General features: G+C 46.2%; 1 protein-coding gene across 1 annotated transcript in view; it reads right to left on the bottom strand.

The window, feature by feature from the left end:
• Window positions 1-20210, bottom strand: part of LOC141096660 (vomeronasal type-2 receptor 26-like) — a 282139-nt gene that overhangs the window by 224737 nt on the left and 37192 nt on the right. The gene's annotated exons all lie outside the window — the stretch shown is intronic.

Below are 20210 nucleotides of genomic sequence, written 5' to 3'. Positions count from 1 at the left end.
TAGCCCACGGTTTAGGAAACAGTTGCCTGTAGGCATTCGACCCTCCTCCTCCTCCAGAAGCGAAAGCTCGTCCACAGAGCGCAGTCGCACGAGCACTCCATCCGCAGCTGCCAGTGTTGCACACAAGGTTTCCCACTATCGAACAGTTAGAGGTAAGCGTCAGCAGGCTGTGCTGAACATGATGTGCTTGGGCGACAACAGACACATCGCGGAGGTACTGGCCGACTACTTGCAGCGACAAACTGAATCATGGCTGGGCAGTCTACATCTTGAGGCAGGCAAGGCAGTTAGTGATAACGGCCGGAATTTTGTGGCAGCCATAGCCCTTTCAAAACTCAGACACATACCTTGCCTGGCTCACATCTTGAACCTGGTGGTGCAATGCTTCCTCAATAATTATCTGGAGTTAACATCCCTGCTCCATAAGGTGCAAAGACTTTGCTTGCACATCCGCCAGTCGCCCGTACACTCCAGTCGTATGCAGAAGCTGCAGCGATTGCTCCACCTCCCCAAGCACCGCCTAATTATCGACGTTGCAACAAAGTGGAACTCCACCCTGCACATGGTTCAGAAGCTGTGCGAACAGAGGCAGGCTGTAATTCATTTGTGGGCGGATACACGGTCAGGCGGTTTGTGGGCAGACATGGAGTTGTCTGGTGTGCAGTGGTCGAACCTGAAAGACATATTTAAAGTCCTTCAGTGTTTTGAGGAATGCACATGGCTGGTAAGCGCAGACGACGCCATCATAAGCATGAGCATCCCACTTATGCGTCTGCTCATGCAAACTTTGACTTACATTAAGGAGCAGGCGTCTGCAGCCGAGGAGGAGGGAAGCCTTGATGACAGTCAGCCATTGTCTGCTCAGGGAAGTCTCGTGGACGAGGTGGAGGAAGAAGAGGAAGAGGAGAAGGAGGATGTTGGGGATGATTATTTAGGGGAGGAGGATGCTTCTCAGGGGGCAAGGCAAAGTGTTGGCATGGCCGGGTCAGGTACAGGGTTTGTGCTTGACTGGAGGGATGTTGATTTGCCAGAAAGTGCTCCTCCACCCAGCACTAGCAGTGCATCATTGACACCTGGAACATTGGCCCACATGTCTGATTATGCCTTGCAGATCCTAAAACGGAACCCCCGCATTGCCAAAATGATGAACGATGACGACTACTGGTTGGCCAGCATCCTGGATCCACGCTATAAAGGCAAATTCCAAAACATCATGCCACAGGAGAACCTAGAACTAATATTGGCTAACAAACAAGCAACTCTGGTAAACCGCTTGTTTGAGGCATTCCCAGCACACAGTGGCGGTGATGTTTCTCCCACGAGCCGTAGGGGGCAACATGGAAGAGGTGTTCGTGGTGCACACAGCCAAAGTGGCGTTGGACACAGGGGTTTCATGACCATGTTGTGGACGGATTTTTCAAGTACCGCTCACACGACTGGTAATACTGCATCGATTGAAAGTGATAGGAGACATCAGTTGTCAACTATGGTAACAAACTACTTCTCCTCCCATATCGATGTTCTCCCTCACCGGTTATTCCCCTTTGACTATTGGGTCAGTAAACGTGACACCTGGCCTGAATTGGCACAATATGCCCTACAGGAGCTCACTTGCCCTGCTGCTAGTGTGCTATCTGAAAGAGTCTTCAGTGCTGCTTGAACAATCCTGACAGAAAAAAGGACCCGCCTATCGACCCAAAATGTTGATGATTTAACCTTCAATAAAATGAACCATGCATGGATTTCAAAGGATTTTGTCCCACCCTCCCCTGCTGACACGTAGGTTGCCAGAAAAATGGCTCGCTTTTGTCCTCCTCTTCCGCGGACTTCTCCAATTGCTCCATTTGCAGCTGCTGAATGTCCAACATCAACAAATGCCATTTTTTCCACCTCCCTAACTGGGCTGCCTCCCCCCACAAGGCCGGCATCACCACATGGCGCATGCACCCATGCGAGTGCCGTTGCCCTGGACAGGTGGGTGGGCCCACTCTTGGGCAACGGCACTGGCACAGGGTCTCTCATAGTACAATCAAGTGTCTCTGATGGTGGGGGTGCACACCTGCCGTCAGATACACCGGCATACTATGAGGGGCCCTGTGCCAGTGCCGTCGCCAACGAGTGGGCCCCCCTGCTTGCTCAGGATCACAGCACTTGCAAAGTTGAAATACTTACCCTGCTCCACCGCCGTGACGTCTTCCGTGTTTCCTGACAGTGACATTCTGGTCAGAGAGCGCGATGACATCACGTCTGTACTCTGTCTAAACAGTCCAAGTACAGTGAGATGGAAGATGGGGATGACGAGGAGTCCAGACTAGTACAGGGATTCCTTAGCGAGGAGACTTATGTAATTGTTTTCAATATTGGGACAGCAATTTTTGCGGAGCACTATACTCTGGAGAATGATATATGAGGCCCACCATACACTGGAGCATTCCAAAGGTGGACATCAGACACTGGAGCAGCATTTACAGGGCCCATTATACACTAGAGCATTAGAAATGGGGCCCATTATATATGGAGCATTATTTGGGCCCATAAGACAGTGGAGCTTCATCCATGGGGACCAACATATACTGTAGCATTATGTGGAGCTCATCATATACTGTATGGAACATTTATGGGACGAATGATTCTGTATGGAGAAATATATGGGCCTCATCCTCATAACTCTGTATAGCGCACTATGCGGTGCCCATAATACTATATGGAGTTATATACTGTCCGTTTTTGGAGCTATTGGAGAATTTAAAATGGATATCAGTAATGTGATGTAAGAAGTGAAGTATTTTTCGTTGTACTATACCACTATTTCTCTGCCATATCAGAGGATCATGAATTGTGGCATTTGTTAAAGGAGCCCAGTGACACTCTTTGGCCCAGGGCCCACGAAAATCTGGAGCCAGCCCCCCCCCCACTACTTTAGCCAAATAACCCCCAGTTTTCAATGCCTAACTATTATTATAAAGTAAATTAAGGCTGACAAGCTTAAGTAATAAGAATTGATGTTTTTGGCATTAAAATGGGCACTGTAGGTGTGTTTCCTGTCCTCCACTCACTGCCGACCTTGGTTCCCCTTGACTTGCATTGGGTTTCGTGTTTCAGTCGGCCTTCGACTTTTCACGATAATCAGCCGATTGCGTTCGACCCGACTGTTGAGAATGTCGGGTTTCATGAAACCCGACTCGACCCAAAACAAGGCAAAGTCGCTCATCCCTACTTGCTAGAGATGCGGTGCACCTTACGAAGACTGGAAAGCATGTATTTGGAAGCTGCCTTGCTACACTCATTAGGAGAGCTTTAAACTAGAACGATATGGGAAGGGAAGCAAAAGGCCGGAAAAAGCCATAAACCTGACAAATGCTATTGAGAACTCTGCTATTAGAAGTGGAAAGGAAGAACTAAGGCTGGTTTCACACTTGCGTTTTTTGCGCTGCTTTTTAACGCAAAAAAAGCATGCGTTTTTCCTCCTATACTTTAACATGGGTGCGCATATGTGCGCATACATATGCGCATGTACGCGTTTGTATGCGCATGCGTTTTTTTGCAGTGTGCGCTCGGTCGCACAAAATGCATCCTTTTGAATTTTTTGTGCATCCGACTTGCCCCAAAAAACCGCATGCGCACGCAATGCATTTTTTTTTTACAGCAAAACACCCATTAAAGTCTATGGGTGCGCATAAATGCGCATTGCAATGCGCACGTATACGCAAAAAACGCATGCAGTTTTTTTTAAAAAAATGCACCAAAACCCACAAAAAACTGCACACAAACGCATGATGCATTTTTTTCATGCGTTTGTGTGCGCAAAAAACGTGCAGCAAAAAACGCAAGTGTGAAAGTAGCGTAAGACAAAAGAATGTAAATAATGAAAATATTGGAGAAAGAGAAACCAATCACAAACTAAAATGTTTCTATACTAATGCACAAAGCATGGGCAACAAACAAGGAGAATTGGAACTACTAACACAGGAAAATAAATATGATGTCATTGGAATCACTGAAACTTGGTGGAACGATACACATGATTGGAATACAAGACTAGAAGGATACAACTTATTTGCTAGTAACAGACTTGATAAACGAGAAGGAGGTGTCACATTGTATGTTAGAAATGTGTATATCTGCACAGAGATCCAAGCTTCAGAGACTGGGAGTTCTGTGGAAACTGTTTGGGTAAGAATACAAGGACAGAACAATGGAAAGGACACCATTGTAGGCATTTACTACAGGCTGCCTGTGCAAGCTGAAGATATGGATGAACTCTTTATGCATCAAATGGCCAAGTTCTCCAAAAAATATGACATATTTGTCATGGGAGATTTCAACTATCCTGACATTTGTTGGGAATCTCTCTGAGGCAAAACTAACAGGTCAAGGAAATTCTTATCCTCTCTTGCTGACAACTTTATCTTCCAAAAGGTAGGGGAGAAAACAAGGGGAACTGCTACTTTGGATCTAATCCTTATAAACAGGGAGGAAATGGTCGAGGAGGTAAAAGTGGCTGGGACCCTAGGAGGTAGCGACCATGCTATTTTAGAATTTTGGATAACTAGAGGAGGAAGACCTGTGAAAACTCAGACATCAAGGATAGATTTCAGAAAGGCAGATTTTAAGGGATTCAGAAAGAGAATTGGAGGGATCCAATGGCTGGATATCCTTAAGGGCAAAAATGTCCAGGAAGGATGGGAAACCTTTAAAAATGAAATTCTCAAAGCACAATTGTTATCAATTCCGAAAAGAAGAATAGGAAGCATTGAAGGAAACCAGGATGGATGAACACAGAACTTAAGCACATGCTAAAAAGGAAGAAAGAAATGTTTATCAAATGGAAAGAGGGAGGCATATCTAAAGAAGAATATAATGCTGTCTGCAGAACTTGCAGGGCACAAATCAGATTAATAAAGCTGACAATGAATTGAGGCTTGCAAGAGACATCAAAAGCAATAGTAAAGGATTTTGGGGATATGTCAAAAGTAGTGTCGAGCATTCGGGTATCGGCCGATATTTGCGGTATTGGAATTCCGATACTGAGTTCCGATAATTTTTGCACATCGAATACCGGAATCGGAAGTTCCCATAATGCTATGAGCCAGTTTGATTTGCTTCAGCCAATGAGGAATCCTAAGAAGTGTGGGCACATCCTGCTAGGCATGTAGGCATGTTAATTAATGGCATGGCTGTGATTGGCTGCTGAAATGATGTCATGATGCGCTATAAAAGCCGCCGCTGCCATTTTGGGTCCACTCTGTTGTGAATTCAGTTAGGGACAGGACGCTGCTGTTCTGACTCTGAGAGACAGTTAGAGATAGCGATTTTCTATATAGTGCTTTACCCAGGCTACTTTATCAACCGCTGTAGCTTTCTTTTGCCTTGCAGTGCTGTTCACACCTGTCTGCAAGGTCTGTGTGTGTGAGTGCAGCTCACGCTGTAGTGTTCTGCAGCCACCTCTGGTTGTAGTCCGCTCAGCGTGTGTCACTGCCTCATACATTGTCCTTTTTTGCTGTAGTGCTGCTTATTTTTCCTGAATTTCTCCTATTAGTGTGCTTCCATCCGTATCCAGCTAGATTGGTTGCAAACACTATATAGGAGTAGATAGAGGAGCTTTTTTTCTGGCTTGTGCCCTGCAGCCCCAGCCAGATTAGTATTAACCTATTTTTTGGAGCCTTATCTATTGCATTGTAGGTTACCTTCCTGCATTGTAATAGCTTCAAAAAGTTTGTGATACTATCGCTTTTACATCTTTGGTCACATCCTTTTTGTTTTTTTTAAAAAAAACACGTAAATAAAGTTCACCAAACACTCCACTTTACAGTTGTGTAGGCCACATTAGCTCACATTAAAGTGTAGTCTGCACTTTATAAAATTAGTGTTTCTTATACCTGTTAGCAGCTGTTCAGGAATAAGCACACTAAGGCTGGTTTCACACTTGCGTTTTTTTGCGCTGGATTTTAGCGCTAAAAAACGCATGCATTTTTTCCCCTATATTTTGCATGGGATGCGCTTATGTGCGCATACACATGTGTTTGTATGCGTTTTTCCGCGCATGCGTTTTTTTGCGGTATGCACTCGGGCGCACAAAATGCATCCTGTTGCATTTTTGGGGTGTCCGACTTGCCTCAAAAAAACGCATGCGCGCAATGCGTTTTTTTACAGCAAGACACCCATTATAAGTCTATGGGTGTGCATATGTGCGCATTGGCATGCTTATGTATGCGTTTTTTGGGGCATGCGTTTTTTTTTAACATTAGTTAGACAATGTAATTTAGGGGTTTGGGTTATAGCTAGGGTTAGTTAAGGGGGTTTAGGGTTTGGGTTAGGGTCAGGGTTAGGGTCAGGGTTAGGGTTAGGATCAGGGTATGGTTTGGTTAAGGGTTAGGGTTAGGGTTAGTATGGTTTGGTTAAGGGTTAGGGTCAGGGTTAGGGTTAGGGTCAGGGTTAGGGTTAGGGTTAGGATCAGGGTATGGTTTGGTTAAGGGTTAGGGTTATGATGGTTTGGTTAAGGGTCAGGGTCAGGGTTAGGGTTAGGGTCAGGATTAGGGTCAGGGTTAGGATAAGGGTATGGTTTGGTTAAGGGTTAGGGTTAGTATGGTTTGGTTAAGGGTTAGGGTCAGGGTCAGGGTTAGGGTTAGGGTCAGGGTTAGGGTCAGGGTTAGGGTTAGTAAAGTCCTGGTTTGGGTTAGTGTGAGGGGCCACCTAATGTTGGAAAAAAACGCAAACGCGGTAAAAACGCACTAAAAACGCATACAAACGCATAAAAAGGCTGCATTTTTTTCATGCATGCTCATAAAAATGCTTGAAAAAAACGCAGCATTTGTATGCTTTTGTATGCGTTTTTCAATGCGTTTTTTTGCGGGGAAAAATGCGCTGCAAAAAAAAGCAACTGTGAAAGTAGCCTTAGCCCTTAGTACTTTTCTGCCTATCTTTATCAGTCTACCAAGATGAAGAAGGCAGGGAGTAAGGGACGTGGTCGTGGGCGTGGAGTTTCAGCAGGGAGAGGACATGGGGATTCTGTGCCTGCTGCGGGCACCAGTGACTCAGCATCCCCCAGTTTTACCAGGGAACAGTCCTTTATACGCAGCTTTCTAGAAGCTTGCCATACCCCACTGCTGCGGGAGGAACAAATTGAAGCCGTTGTCGGGTGGATGTCAGCTAGCGCATCGACTTAAATTAGTTCCACATCCTCTCAGGTCCTGAGCACTGAAGAGCAACCATCTGTCTCTTCACCACCTGCCAAATTGCTCAGTCAGTCAGAGAGCCCTGGACAGGAGCCATCTCTACTTCTGTTCTCTGAATCTCTTGGCTTGGAAATAGGGGGCCAGCCAAGCAGCATTCTAGAATGTGAAGAAGAGGTAGTATGCAATGATGCGCAACAGCTTTGTCTCTCTGAATCTGAAGAGGCGGGTGGGTCAGTGCCTATGGTCAGCATACCTCAGTATGCATCTGATGATGAGACTCAGGTGCCACTTTCTGGTGCGTTCTGTGCTGGCGAGACTACCTAGGAGAAGCAGGTGTTTGAAGAGGGTAGTGTAGATGATGAGGTCCTTGACCCATCATGACGTGAGGAACAGGAAGGTGGTGGGAGCAGCTCTGAGGAAGAGATTCTCCGAATGGCCAAAACAGGAGGGAGAGGGAGGGGGCAGACTCGGCTGTCTGTAGCCTCCACTTCGGCACCCATTAGGAGCATTCCTTTTTCCAAAACCCAAAACGGGCGCTCCCAGGACTTGCAGTGTGTGGTCCTTTTTTGACACAGTTGCAGATGACATTTGCTTTGTCAAATGCAAGCTATGTAATCAGAAAGTCAAAAGAGGGAAAAATGTCAGCAACCTCAATACCACAAGTATGTGGAAACATGTGCGGACCAATCACGTGGTGGAGTTACAAAGACACACTGAAGACATAGGCCAAGCTACAGCACCACCTACCACCTCTTCAGCTCGTGTTGTAGCCTCTTCCTCCAGCTCACACACAGCTGGTTCAGCTTCCTCACAGGATCACCATGGAAGAATCTCTGGCACTGTTGTACAGAGACACAGTGTAATTCCACCCACAGCACCACGTTCCCTGTCATCCTCACACTGCCAGGCCACTCTACAGCCATCGGTAGCACAGGCATGGGAGAAAAGGCGGCCATACTCGGCAAACCATCCCCGAGCACAGGCTCTGAATGCTGGCATTGCAAAACTACTGACCCTTGAAATGCTCTCATTCAGGCTGGTGGAGACTGACACCTTCCATAACTTCATGGCATTGGCAGTCCCACAATACAATGTGCCCAGCCGCTTTTATTTCAGCAGGCAAGCTGTCCCTGCCCTGCAAAAGCATGTGGAGGGAAAAATTAAACATGTGCTACTAAACGCCGTCAGTAGCAAGATCCACCTGACCACTGATGCGTGGACCAGTAACCATGGACAGGGACGACACCTTTCCCTCACTGCCCATTGGGTAAATGTTGTGGAGCTGGGTACAGATCTTGAGAGCGGTGCTGTACGTGTTCTGCCAACTCCAAGGATTGCAGGAATCCAGTCTGTACACATTGACTCCTCCTCATACTCCAGTTCCTCTGAATCAGCGCTGCAGGAGCCATCACGGTCTACCTCCACATGGACCCATGAACGCTTACCTGTTACAACTGATATGAGCACAGCCATGGCCAAACGTCAACAGGCTTACTGAAATAAATTTCTTTGGGGGATCGAAGCCACACAGCGCAGGAGCTCTGGAAAGCCATCAAGCAGGAGAGCGACGTGTGGTTTGTGCCAGCGAATCTCCAGCTAGGCTTGGTAGTGTGTGACAATGGCCGAAATCTGGTGGCAGCTCTGGGCATAGGCAAACTCACATCCCATGTCTGGCACATGTGCTCAACTTGGTCGTTGATGCACTGCTGCACAAGGTCTGCATAAAGTGCACTCACTTACGGCGTTCCAGCATGGCAAGATCGCGCATTGCAGCTCTGCAGCACCGATTCCGCCTTCCGGAACATCGCATCATATGTGACCTGCCCACCAGGTGGAATTCTACGTTACATATGTTGGAGCAGTTGTGTGAGCAGCAGGCAGCAGTACCATGGAGTAACAGCTGCATCAGGCGCAAACAAGTCGCACTGCGTTCCGTTCACACTTCACCACCACTGAGTGGGCCTCTATGAAGGACATCTGCCACGTTTTGCGTGCCTTCGATAATTCCACGCGGATGGCGGGTGCAGATAATGCACTAGTCAGCATGACTGTCCCCCTTATCTGCCTGCTTGAAAAAACACTGCAAGCACTAAGGGAGGAGGTTGTGGAAGAGGTGGAGGATGAGGAGTCACAAATACCATCTGCTTCTGGATAGTCTGCGCAATGTGGTTCCTCAGGCAGGAACACTTTGGCCTAGACAGGGGACACTTTGTGAAGAGGATGAGGAGGAGTCAATGGAGAAGGAAGACATGTCTCCAGAGGAGGGAGGTACACAATGCTCTAGTAGTCAGTATGTAGAGCGAGGGTGGGGTGATGCAGAGCAGGCAGAGATAACGCCTCAAGCAGGGGACAGCGTTTCTTGGCCAGTTGGGAGTCTACAGCACATGGTTGGTTTCATGCTGCAGTGCCCGAGAAATGACCGCCGCATCGCCCACATTCTCAACACGGCTGATTATTGGGTGTACACCCTCCTAGATCCTCGCTACCGGGACAACTTACAAAGCCTCAACACCGTTGAACCGGGAGCATAAAATGCGGGAGTAACAAGACACACTGGTGCATTCCTTCATGTTCTCCATTCCACCCGAGAGCAGTGTTGCAAGTGCTTTACAAAGCATCTCTGTGCGTCGAGGCAGTGGAGGAAGCTCTGCACAAAGAGGGAGCAGAATCAGCGCCTCAGCACAAGGCAAGACCAGTATGGCCCAAATGTGGCAAAGTTTTGTGTCCCCACCACAAATGTCTACACCATCACAGACGGTTCCAGTCAGCAGGAGGTAACGTTTCCGTCAGACGTTGACACACTACATGTCTTGCCCTCTCAGTGTACTTCCAGACTGCTCTTCCCCCTTCAAGTTTTGGGTCTCTAAGCTGGATACATGGCCAGAGCTTAGCCAGTATGCATTAGAGGTGCTGGCTTGCCCTGCTGCTAGTGTATTATCGGAACGTGTCTTTAGTGCCGCAGGTGGTGTACTAACAGACCGTCGCATGCGACTATCCTCCGATAACTTTGACTGGCTTACTTTTCGGAAAATGAACAAGGCCTAGAACTCGCCGGAATTTGCCAGTCCTCTTCCAGATTAAAGAATTGGTTGGCAACAGTATCCAGGTCTCCTGTTGTGTTCATGTTTCTACCACCTGAACTGTAATCCCTGGGCTCCAACATTGCCAGTTGCTGGTTAGAAGTGCCATCTGCACAGAGAAAAACATTAGCTCCTGTGTTAGTGGGGTTCAGTATTGTCAGCTGCTCCCCTGCTGTGTGTCTGGCAATATCTCCTGCTCCCTCCACATTCACACAACATCAGATATTAAACTTGCTCTAATTAGGCCTCAGCCTACACCCTGATTGACCATGGGCTCCAACACCGCCAGTTGCTGCTCAGAAGTGCCGGCTGCACAGAGAAAAACACTAACTCCTGTGTTAGTGGGGTTCAGTAACGCCAGCTGCTCCCCTGCTGTGTGTCCGGCAATATCTCCTGCTCCCTCCACATTCACACAACATCAGATATTAAACTTGCTCCAATTAGGCCTCAGCCTACACCCTGATTGACCCTGGGCTCCAACACCACCAGTTGCTGCTCAGAAGTGCCATCTGCACAGAGAAAAACACTAGCTCCTGTGTTAGTGGGGTTCAGTAATGCCAGCTGCTCCCCTGCTGTGTGTCCGGCAATATCTCCTGCTCCCTCCACATTCACACAACATCAGATATTAAACTTGCTCTATTTAGGCCTCAGCCTACACCCTGATTGACCCTGGGCTCCAACACCGCCAGTTGCTGCTCAGAAGTGCCTTCTGCACAGAACAAAACACTAACTCCTGTGTTAGTGGGGTTCAGTAACGCCAGCTGCTCCCCTGCTGTGTGTCCGGCAATATCTCCTGCTCCCTCCACATTCACACAACATCAGATATTAAACTTGCTCCAATTAGGCCTCAGCCTACACCCTGATTGACCCTGGGCTCCAACACTGCCAGTTGCTGCTCAGACCTGCCTTCTGCACAGAGAAAAACACTAGCTCCTGTGTTAGTGGGGTTCAGTAACACCAGCTGCTCCCCTGCTGTGTGTCCGGCAATATCTCCTGCTCCCTCCACATTCACACAACATCAGATATTAAACTTGCTCCAGTTAGGCCTCAGCCTACACCTTGATTGACCCTGGGCTCCAACACCGCCAGTTGTTGCTCAGAAGTGCCGTCTGCACAGTCAACATATGCTCCAGTGTTATTGGGGTTCTGTTATGTCAGCTGATTACCAGCTGTGTGTCCTGCAATTTCTCCTGCTCTGTCCACACTCACAAAACTACAGATTTTAAACTTGCTCCAATTAGGCCTCTGTCTCTACTCTGTTTGTAGTATTTACCCTGGGTTCCAGCACCGCCAACTGGTTCCCGGCAGTGTCTTTGGCACGGGTACTCCCTCCTGCCCAGCCTGGTTCCAGCACGCCAGCTGTTTCCGGATAGTGTCAATGTCACTTTGCCTTCAAAACTTTGTCCTGTCGTGTTGTGGTCGAGCTAGCCGACTCTATGGTGCCTGCAGTTTCGGTGCTTCCTATGTGGGCTGCGGGTTCTGGTAATAAAGACTGGTTCCGTAGTGCCAATAGAACAAGCACCCCCTGTTGGACTGTGGGTTTCGGTAACTGCGTCCTGCTCGCGGCCTTGCAACTTTGTTGATTATGGGTACCTTGTGCTACCCATCCGGGTTCCTGTACCGTCAGCTGGTTCTCGGCAGTTCCTCAGCCTTCTTGTACCTTCTGCTACATTTCCAAGTTCAAGCTTTTTGAAATGGTTTTTGGTATTCACTCTGGATCTCCCTGACGACGACCTTGAAGACGACCCCGAAGAAGACGACGACCCTGAAGACGATGACCCTGAAGACTACCCTGAAGACCACCCCGAAGAAGACGACGAGCCCAAAGACGACGACCCTGAAGACGACGACCCTGAAGACCACCCCAAAGAAGACCAAAAAGATGACCCTGAAGAAGATGACCAAGAGGACAAAGAACATGAAGGCAGCCACCAAGATACAGAACAACAAGAGACAGCACAACAAGAGACAGAAGACCAAGAAGCAGAAGAACAAAAAGCAGAAGAACATTAAGCATAAGACTAAAAATCAGAGCAAAAGATATTATCTAAATTATAAGCAGAAGATGACTAAGCAGTGTATGGGGGTGAGTCTGTTCCTCCTCGTGGTGCCCCTGGAAAATGCCAGCTGCTGCAGGCCAAACTGAACGTGGACAAATCCTGTTGTAAATCTTTTGTGACAGGCAGAACGGAAGGTGTCATCTTCAAACTTTTACAGATAACAACTACAGGAATGCCTGTCACATATAAGAATATGATGAAGAAGAAGAATAGGAAGAAGATGAAGAAGTAGAATATGAAGAAGAATAATAGTTGAATAAGAAGAATATGAAGAATGTAAAAAAAAAAGAATAATAGGAAGAAGGTGAAGAAAAAGAAGATGAATAAGGTGAAGAAGAAGTTGATGAAAAAGATGCTGCTCCTGCTGAGGATCATGAAGGAGAAAGTGTGGGAGAAGTAGAAAAGAAGGTGAAGAGCATGGAAGTAGTGAAACATACATATCTGACAAAATATAAATAAGTTAACATAGTCAATATCTTTGTAACTCCGAACGTCTTAAAAAAAATGAATTCCTGCTATTCCATTTGATTGGGCTAAACCTCTATGCCTTAAATGTCTCCTCCACCTCCCCCAATACATTCTGCATTATTCTTAGTTGTTTTCCTTCATGTAGAATGAACCTACAAGGAAAGGAAGGGTTTATTTTAATTCCGATATTTCTGTCCCATTGACTTGCATTGGTTTCCGGTATAGGAATCGGCGATATCCGATACTTTTTGGGTATTGGTCCGATCCAATCCGATCCGATATTTCCAGATATTGGAAGGTATCACTCAACACTAGTCAAAAGTAAAAGAAAAGTCAAAGATGCTATAGGATTTTTACAGGATGAAAATGATGAAATGGTAAGACAGGATGTTGAGAAGGCCGAACTTTTAAATTCCTATTTTGCATCTGCTTTCTCTCAGAAAGCAAATGTAACATCAACTGTTCTTCACTGTCCTATTAAGGGAATAGAAGAATCTAGGATATCTATAAAGAGAAATATAGTGAGAAAACACTTAGCTAACCTAAATGAATTCAAGTCTCCAGGTCCAGATGAATTACACCCCAGAGTACTGAAGGACATAGCAGAAGAAATTGTTGAACCCCTTTCGATAATCATTGAAAATTCTTGGAGAACAGAAGTCCCAGAAGACTGGAGAAGAGCAAATGTTGTTCCTATCTTCAAAAAGAGGAAGAAGGTGGACCCAGGCAACTATAGGCCGGTGAGTCTGACTTCTATACCAGGAAAGATCTTTGAACAAATTATTAAACAACATGCATGTAAGTACCTGGATAACAATGAAGTGATTAAACAGAGTCAGCATGGGTTTAGAACTAACAAGTCATGTCAGACTAACTTAATTTCCTTCTATGAAAGAATCACGGATTGGATGGATCAGGGAAATACTGTAGATATAATATATCTTGACTTCAGCAAAGCATTTGACAAAGTATCTCACACAATCCTTATTGAAAAAATGGCTAAGTATGGAATGGACAAGGCAACTGTTAGGTGGATTCATAACTGGCTTAGTGATCGGACCCAAAGAGTGGTCGTAAAAGGCTGCACATCCAGTTGGAAGAATGTTTCAAGTGGGGTACCACAGGGCTCTGTCCTGGGCCCTGTATTGTTCAACATCTTTATCAATGATTTAGATGAAGGAATTGAGGGTAAACTGATTAAATTTACTGATGACACAAAGCTAGGATGGATAGCTAATATTAGAGAAGAGAGAGAGGATTCAAAAAGATATAAATAAACTGGAGCAGTGGGCAGCAACTAACAGAATGGTTTTTAACAGGGAAAAAAGGAAAGTACTACATCTGGGCAATAAAAATGAAAAAAGCATATACAGAATGGGAGGAATAGAGCTAAGCAACAGCACATGTGAAAAAGACTTGGGTATACTAATAGATCACAGATTGAATATGAGTCAACAGTGTGATGCAGCAGCAAAAACGGCAAATGCAATTCTAGGATGTATTAACAGAAGCATTCAGTCTAGATCACGAAAAGTCATTATTGCCCTCTACTCCTCTTTGGTCAGACCTCATCTGGAATATTGTGTCACATTTTAAAAAAGTCATCAATAGTGTTGAGCATTCCGATACCGCAAGTATCGGGTATCGGCCGATATTAGCTGTATCGGAATTCCGATACTTACTTCCGATACTTTTTTCATATCGAATACCGGAATCGGAAGTTCCCATAATGCTAGGAGCCCGCTCGATTTGATTCAGCCAATGGGGATCCTCAGAAGTGTGGGCACATCCTGTTAGGCATGTAGGCATGTTAACTACTGGCATGGCTGTGATTGGCTGCTGAAATGATGTCATGATGCACTATAAAAACCGCTGCAGCCGCCATTTCTGGTCACTCTGCTGTGAATTCAGTTAGGGACAGGCTGCTGTTGAAGACTGTGAGGGACAGTTAGAAATAGCGATCATCTAAAATATCTATTGCTCTACCCAGGCGACATAATCCACCACTGTAGCATTTTTGTAGCCCAGCAGCGCTGTTTTAATAGCTGTCTGCAAGGGCTGTGTGAGTGCAGACCCACGCTGTGTAGTGTGTCCTGCAGGCACGTCTGCTTGTAGGCCGCCTAGCGTGTGTCTCTGCCTCATACACATTTTTATTTTATTGCTGCTATTTTTTTCTCCTATATAGTGTGCTTCCATACGTATCCATATACGTTGGTTGCAAACACTAAAGGAGTGGACAGCGGAGCCTTTCAGCAGCCTTTCAGTGCTATAGCCCATTTCTCTGCACTGTGTTTGGCTGTCTGATAGGTTTCGCTGTGTGTGAGTGCAGCTCACGTTGCAGTGTGTTCTACAGCCACCGCTAGCTGTAGTCCGCTCAGCGTGCGTCACTGCCTCATACATAGTCCTTTTTTTGCAGCTAATTTATCCAGATTTTTGTTCCTATATTAGTGTGCTTCCATCCGCATCCATTGTCATTGGTTGGTTGCAAACACTATATAGGATTAGATAGAGGAGCCTTTTTGCTGGCTTGTGCCCTTCAGGGCCAGCCAGACTATTATCACCCTATTTTTTGGAGCCTCATCAATTGCATTGTAGGTTAGCTTCCTGCATTGTAATCGCTCCAAAAAGTTTGTGATACTAAAGCTTTCAAACTTTGGTCACATCCTTTTCTTCCCCCCCCCAAAAAAAAAAAAGGAAATAAAGTTCACCAAACACTCCACTTTACAGTTGTGTAGGCCACATTAGACCATATTAAAGTGTAGTCCACACACTCTTAGCCAAACTAGTGTTTCTTATACTGGTTAGCAGGTGTTCAGGAATAAGAACACTAAGCCACCCCTTTTTTACTTTTCTGCCTATCTTTATCAGTCTACCAAGATGAAGAAGGCAGGGAGTAAGGCACGTGGTCGTGGCCGTGGAGTTTCAGCAGGGAGAGGACGGGGGGATTCAGCAGGGAGAGGACGTGGGGATTCGGTGTCTGCTGCGGCCACCAGTGACCCGGCATCCCCCACTTTTACTAGGCAACAGTCCTTCATGCGCAGCTTTGTAGGACCTCGCCGTACCCCACTGCTGCGTGACGAACAAATTGAAGCCGTTGTCGGATGGATGGCAGCTAACGCATCCACTTCAATGACTTCCGCATCCTCCCAGGGCCATAGCACTGAAGAGCAACCATCTGTCTCTTCACCACCTGCCAAATTGCCCAGGCAGTCTGAGAGCCCTGTACAGGAGCCATCTCAATCTTTACTTCTGTTCTCAGAATCTGTTGGCTTGGAAAGAGGTGGCCAGCCAAGCAGCATTCTAGAGCGTGAAGAAGAGGGAGTATGCAGTGATGCGCAACTGCTTTGTCCCTCTGAATCTGAAGAGGCAGGTGGGCCAGTGCCTATTGTCAGCACACCTCATTGCTCATCTGATGATGATGATGAGACTCAGTTGCCAATTTCTGGTGCGTACGGTGCTGGCGAGACAACCCAGGACCAGCTGGTGCTTGAAGAGGGGAGTGGAGATGATGAGGTCCTTGACTTGCTGTGATAAATGGAACCATGAATTCTGCTGCCTACCAAAAAATCCTGAAGGAGAATGTCCGGCCATCTGTTCATGACCTGAAGCTGAAGTACACTTGTGATATGCAGCAGGACAATGATCCAAAACATCGCAGCAAGTCCATCTCTGAATGGCTTATGAAAAACAAAATTAAGACTTTGGAGTGACCTAGTCAAAGTCCTGTCCTTAATCTGATTGAGATGCTTTGGCATGACTTTAAAAATGTGGTTCATGCTTGGAAACCCTGTAATATGGCTGAATTACAACAATTCTGCATAGATGAGTGGCCAAAATACCTCCAGAAGGTTGTAAAAGACTCATTGCCAGTTATTGCAAACGCTTGATTGCAGTTGTTACTGCTAATGGCAGCCCAAATAGTTATTAGTAGAGTTGAGCGAAAAAGGTAGGTCAGATTAAAAAATGGCCGACTTTTACCAAAGTCGGGTTTCGCCGATCGAAACTCGACCCTAGCGTGAGGTCGACCATGAGGTCGCCGATCAGCGTGCCATAGTCACGTTTCAAATGATGCTTTCAGCGCCTTTTCTCACCCAATGATGGAGGACACACACTGTGGGCAATGCGATGACTTGCACAGCGGCCAGCACCATCTTAGAGAAGGGCATTGAAGTGATTGGCTGGCTTTGTGTGGCGTCACAGTGGGTATAAAAGGCTGTGAACGCCAACCGCCATCTTACTTCTGCCAATGTTACAATAGGGAGAGGTGCTGCTGCTGATTCTGAACAGGGAGAGCGTTAGGCAGGGAAGAAGAAAAAAAACTGTTTCTGCTGATAGCGCTTTTCACTGTCCAGTTAGTGTGCAGTGAAAGCGGAGGATTTTTGTTGTGTGCAGCAGCGATGGTGGTATTTAGTGTCATGAATGGGTCACCGAGGAGGAAAAAACAGCACAAGCCAAGTCTCAGAATACCAGAGAGGTTGGTAACTATGCACATTGCAGATCCCTGATCTTACCACACAACCAGCAGCAGTCGTGGAGCGTACCTACGATGATCCTAGACGCCTCGTCACAACCGGAGAGCTACATAAGCCTAAAGCAGAAAAAGAGGAAAACTAACTGCCCCAGAGCAGACCCCAAAGGAAAGACAGCCACCCACATGTATTGACGGTGAAACAAGATGAAAACACAAAGGCAGAATAATAGGCTGAGCAAATGATGGGGCCAGACTAACTAGAAAGGACAGGAAAGGAAAGACACTGTCTGCAATCTGCCAAAACCCTACCAAAATAATGTCCATCACTTCTGATAGCAAAATTAACCCTGAAGTCACTAGACTTCTCCCACTATATCAGCACTCTGAAATATTCTGAGACAGAGCAAAAAGAGGCCAATCTAATAAGGGACAAAAAAGGCAAATACAGATAAATAGGAGTGGAAATTCAGCACAACCCCAGCAGGGACTGGCTGACCACAAGAAACTGAATTGACCAACAAGAGCAAGTGTGAACAATAGCAAAAACAAACTTAACTTGAGAAGACTGGAACAGAGCTGAAGTCCAAGACCAGAGAAGCAGAATGAATCACCAGCACCAGGATAGGGCGTCGGCTGTCTTATATCCACTCTGATACTCCAGAGATCCAATCGTTATTCTCCTCATCAGGTGGCAGATCACTACCAATTAAACCAACCTCACTAACTCCTGTCACCACCAGAGGGAGAACGGAAGGAGAACTCTCAACTGTTGGAGCAGAAAATGAGTTCACAACAGTACCCCCACTTGAGGAGGGGTCACCGAACCCTCATCCATGCCACCAGGCCGATCAGGATGGGCTCGGTGAAAAGCATGAACCAATTTATTGGCATGAATATCAGAGGCAGAGACCCAAGAATTATCCTCCTGGCCATAACCCTTCCATTTGACCAATTACTGGAGTCTCCGTCTAACCAAACGAGAATCCAATATTTTCTCTACCTCATATTCCACATTGCCTTTAACCAATAAAGGTGCCGCCACAGGAACTACTGCCTCAACAAACCTCTTCAACAGTGACTTGTGAAATACGTTATGGATTTTGAACGTAACTGGAAGAGCCAATCGAAAAGAAACGAGATTAAAAACCTCCAAAATCTTATAACGTCCAATAAATCTTGGCTTAAATTTTGGAGATGCAACCTTCATAGGAATATTCTTAGACGACAACCAAACCATATCACCCTCTTTAAACCGGGGACCAATGGTCCTATGCCGGTTGGAAAAACGCTGAGCCTTTTCCTGAGAAAGTGACAACTTATCCACCACTTGGTCCCATATCTGCTGCATTCTCACAACCACAGTGTACACACCTGGGCAGGATGAAGATTTTACTTGCCCTGAAGAGAATCGAGGATGAAACCAAAAATTATAGAAAAAGGGTGACATCAAAGTGGCAGAACTAGCTCTATTGTTCAGCGCAAATTCGGCCAAGGGCAAAAATGAGACCCAATCATCTTGATCAGCAGATATAAAACATCTTAAATAAGACTCCAGGGTCTGGTTTGTTCTCTCAGTCTGCTCATTGGTCTGGGGATGAAACGCGGAGGAGAAGGATAACTAAATTCCCAGATTGGAACAAAAGGCTTTCCAGAATCTGGAAACAAACTGGACCCCTCTATCGGACACAATGTTCTCAGGAATCCCGTGTAACCGAACCACCTGTTGTAAAAACAAGGGTACCAACTCAGCAGAAGATGGCAACTTTGGGAGTGGTACAAGATGGACCATGTTCGAAAATCTATCACAAATCACCCAGATAACAGTCATTCTCTGAGAGGCAGGAATATCAGAAATAAAATCCACTGAGATATGGGTCCATTTCCTCTTGGGCACCGGCAGGGGCATCAGCAACTCACTAGAACGAGAACAGGGTTTAGACCGAGAACAAGTTCCACAGGACTGTACAAAATTCCTGACATCACGAGAAAAGGCAGGCCACCAAAACGACTGACTCAACCAAATCTCTATTACCAAAAATACCTGGATGACCAGCCAATGCGGAGCAATGGACTTCAGACATCACTCTCTTTCTCCACTGGTCAGGAACATACAATCTTCCCATAGGGCAACGCTCAGGCCTATCCTACTGAAATTCCTCCAGAGCGCGTCTCAAATCCGGCGAAATGGCAGAAATATCTACCCCCTCACCTAGGATAGTAGTAGGCTTGGTCACATTAAGAGAATCAGCAAAGAAACTCCTAGAAAGGGCGTCTGCCTTAACATTCTTAGTGCCCGGAAGAAAAGAGACCACAAAATTAAAACGCGTGAAAAACAAGGCCCATCTACCCTGTCTAGGATTCAAGCATTTGGTCGACTCCAGATAAATCAGATTCTTGTGATCGATGAGGACCACAAATTGATGTCTAGCTCCCTCCAACCAATGTCTCCACTCCTCAAATGCCCATTTCATGGCCAGCAATTTCCGCTTCCCCACGTCATAGTTGCGTTCACATGGGGAAAACTTTTGAGAAAAGAAGGCACAGGGATTCATCTTAGAAGTCACAGGGTGTTTTTGGGACAAAACAACTCCTGCACCAATCTCAGAAGCGCCTACCTCCACTTGAAATGGAAGTGAGATATCATGTTGCCGTAAAACTGGAGCTGAAGTAAATCTCTGCTTAAGCTCCTGAAATGCTGAGACAGTCTCAGGAGACCAATTCAGCACATCAGCTCCCTTCTTGGTCAGATCAGTCAGTGGTTTGACAAAACTAGAAAAATTACCTATAAATTTACGATAGAAATTAGCAAAACCCAAAAACTTCTGGAGAGCCTGCAAAGAAGCAGGCTGAACCCAATCATAAATGGCCTGTACCTTGGCCGGGTCCATTTCATTAGTCAATGGAGATAAGATAAATCCCAAAAATGAAATCCTCTGTACACCAAAGAGGCATTTTG

The sequence above is a fragment of the Dendrobates tinctorius genome, unplaced genomic scaffold (genome assembly GCF_039654945.1).
Source record: "Dendrobates tinctorius isolate UK_male_01 unplaced genomic scaffold, ASM3965494v1 ptg000077l, whole genome shotgun sequence".
In the NCBI taxonomy this organism is placed as follows: domain Eukaryota; kingdom Metazoa; phylum Chordata; class Amphibia; order Anura; family Dendrobatidae; genus Dendrobates; species Dendrobates tinctorius.
Note: the sequence above shows the minus strand (reverse complement) of the source record. Positions and strands in the feature narration are given on the sequence as shown.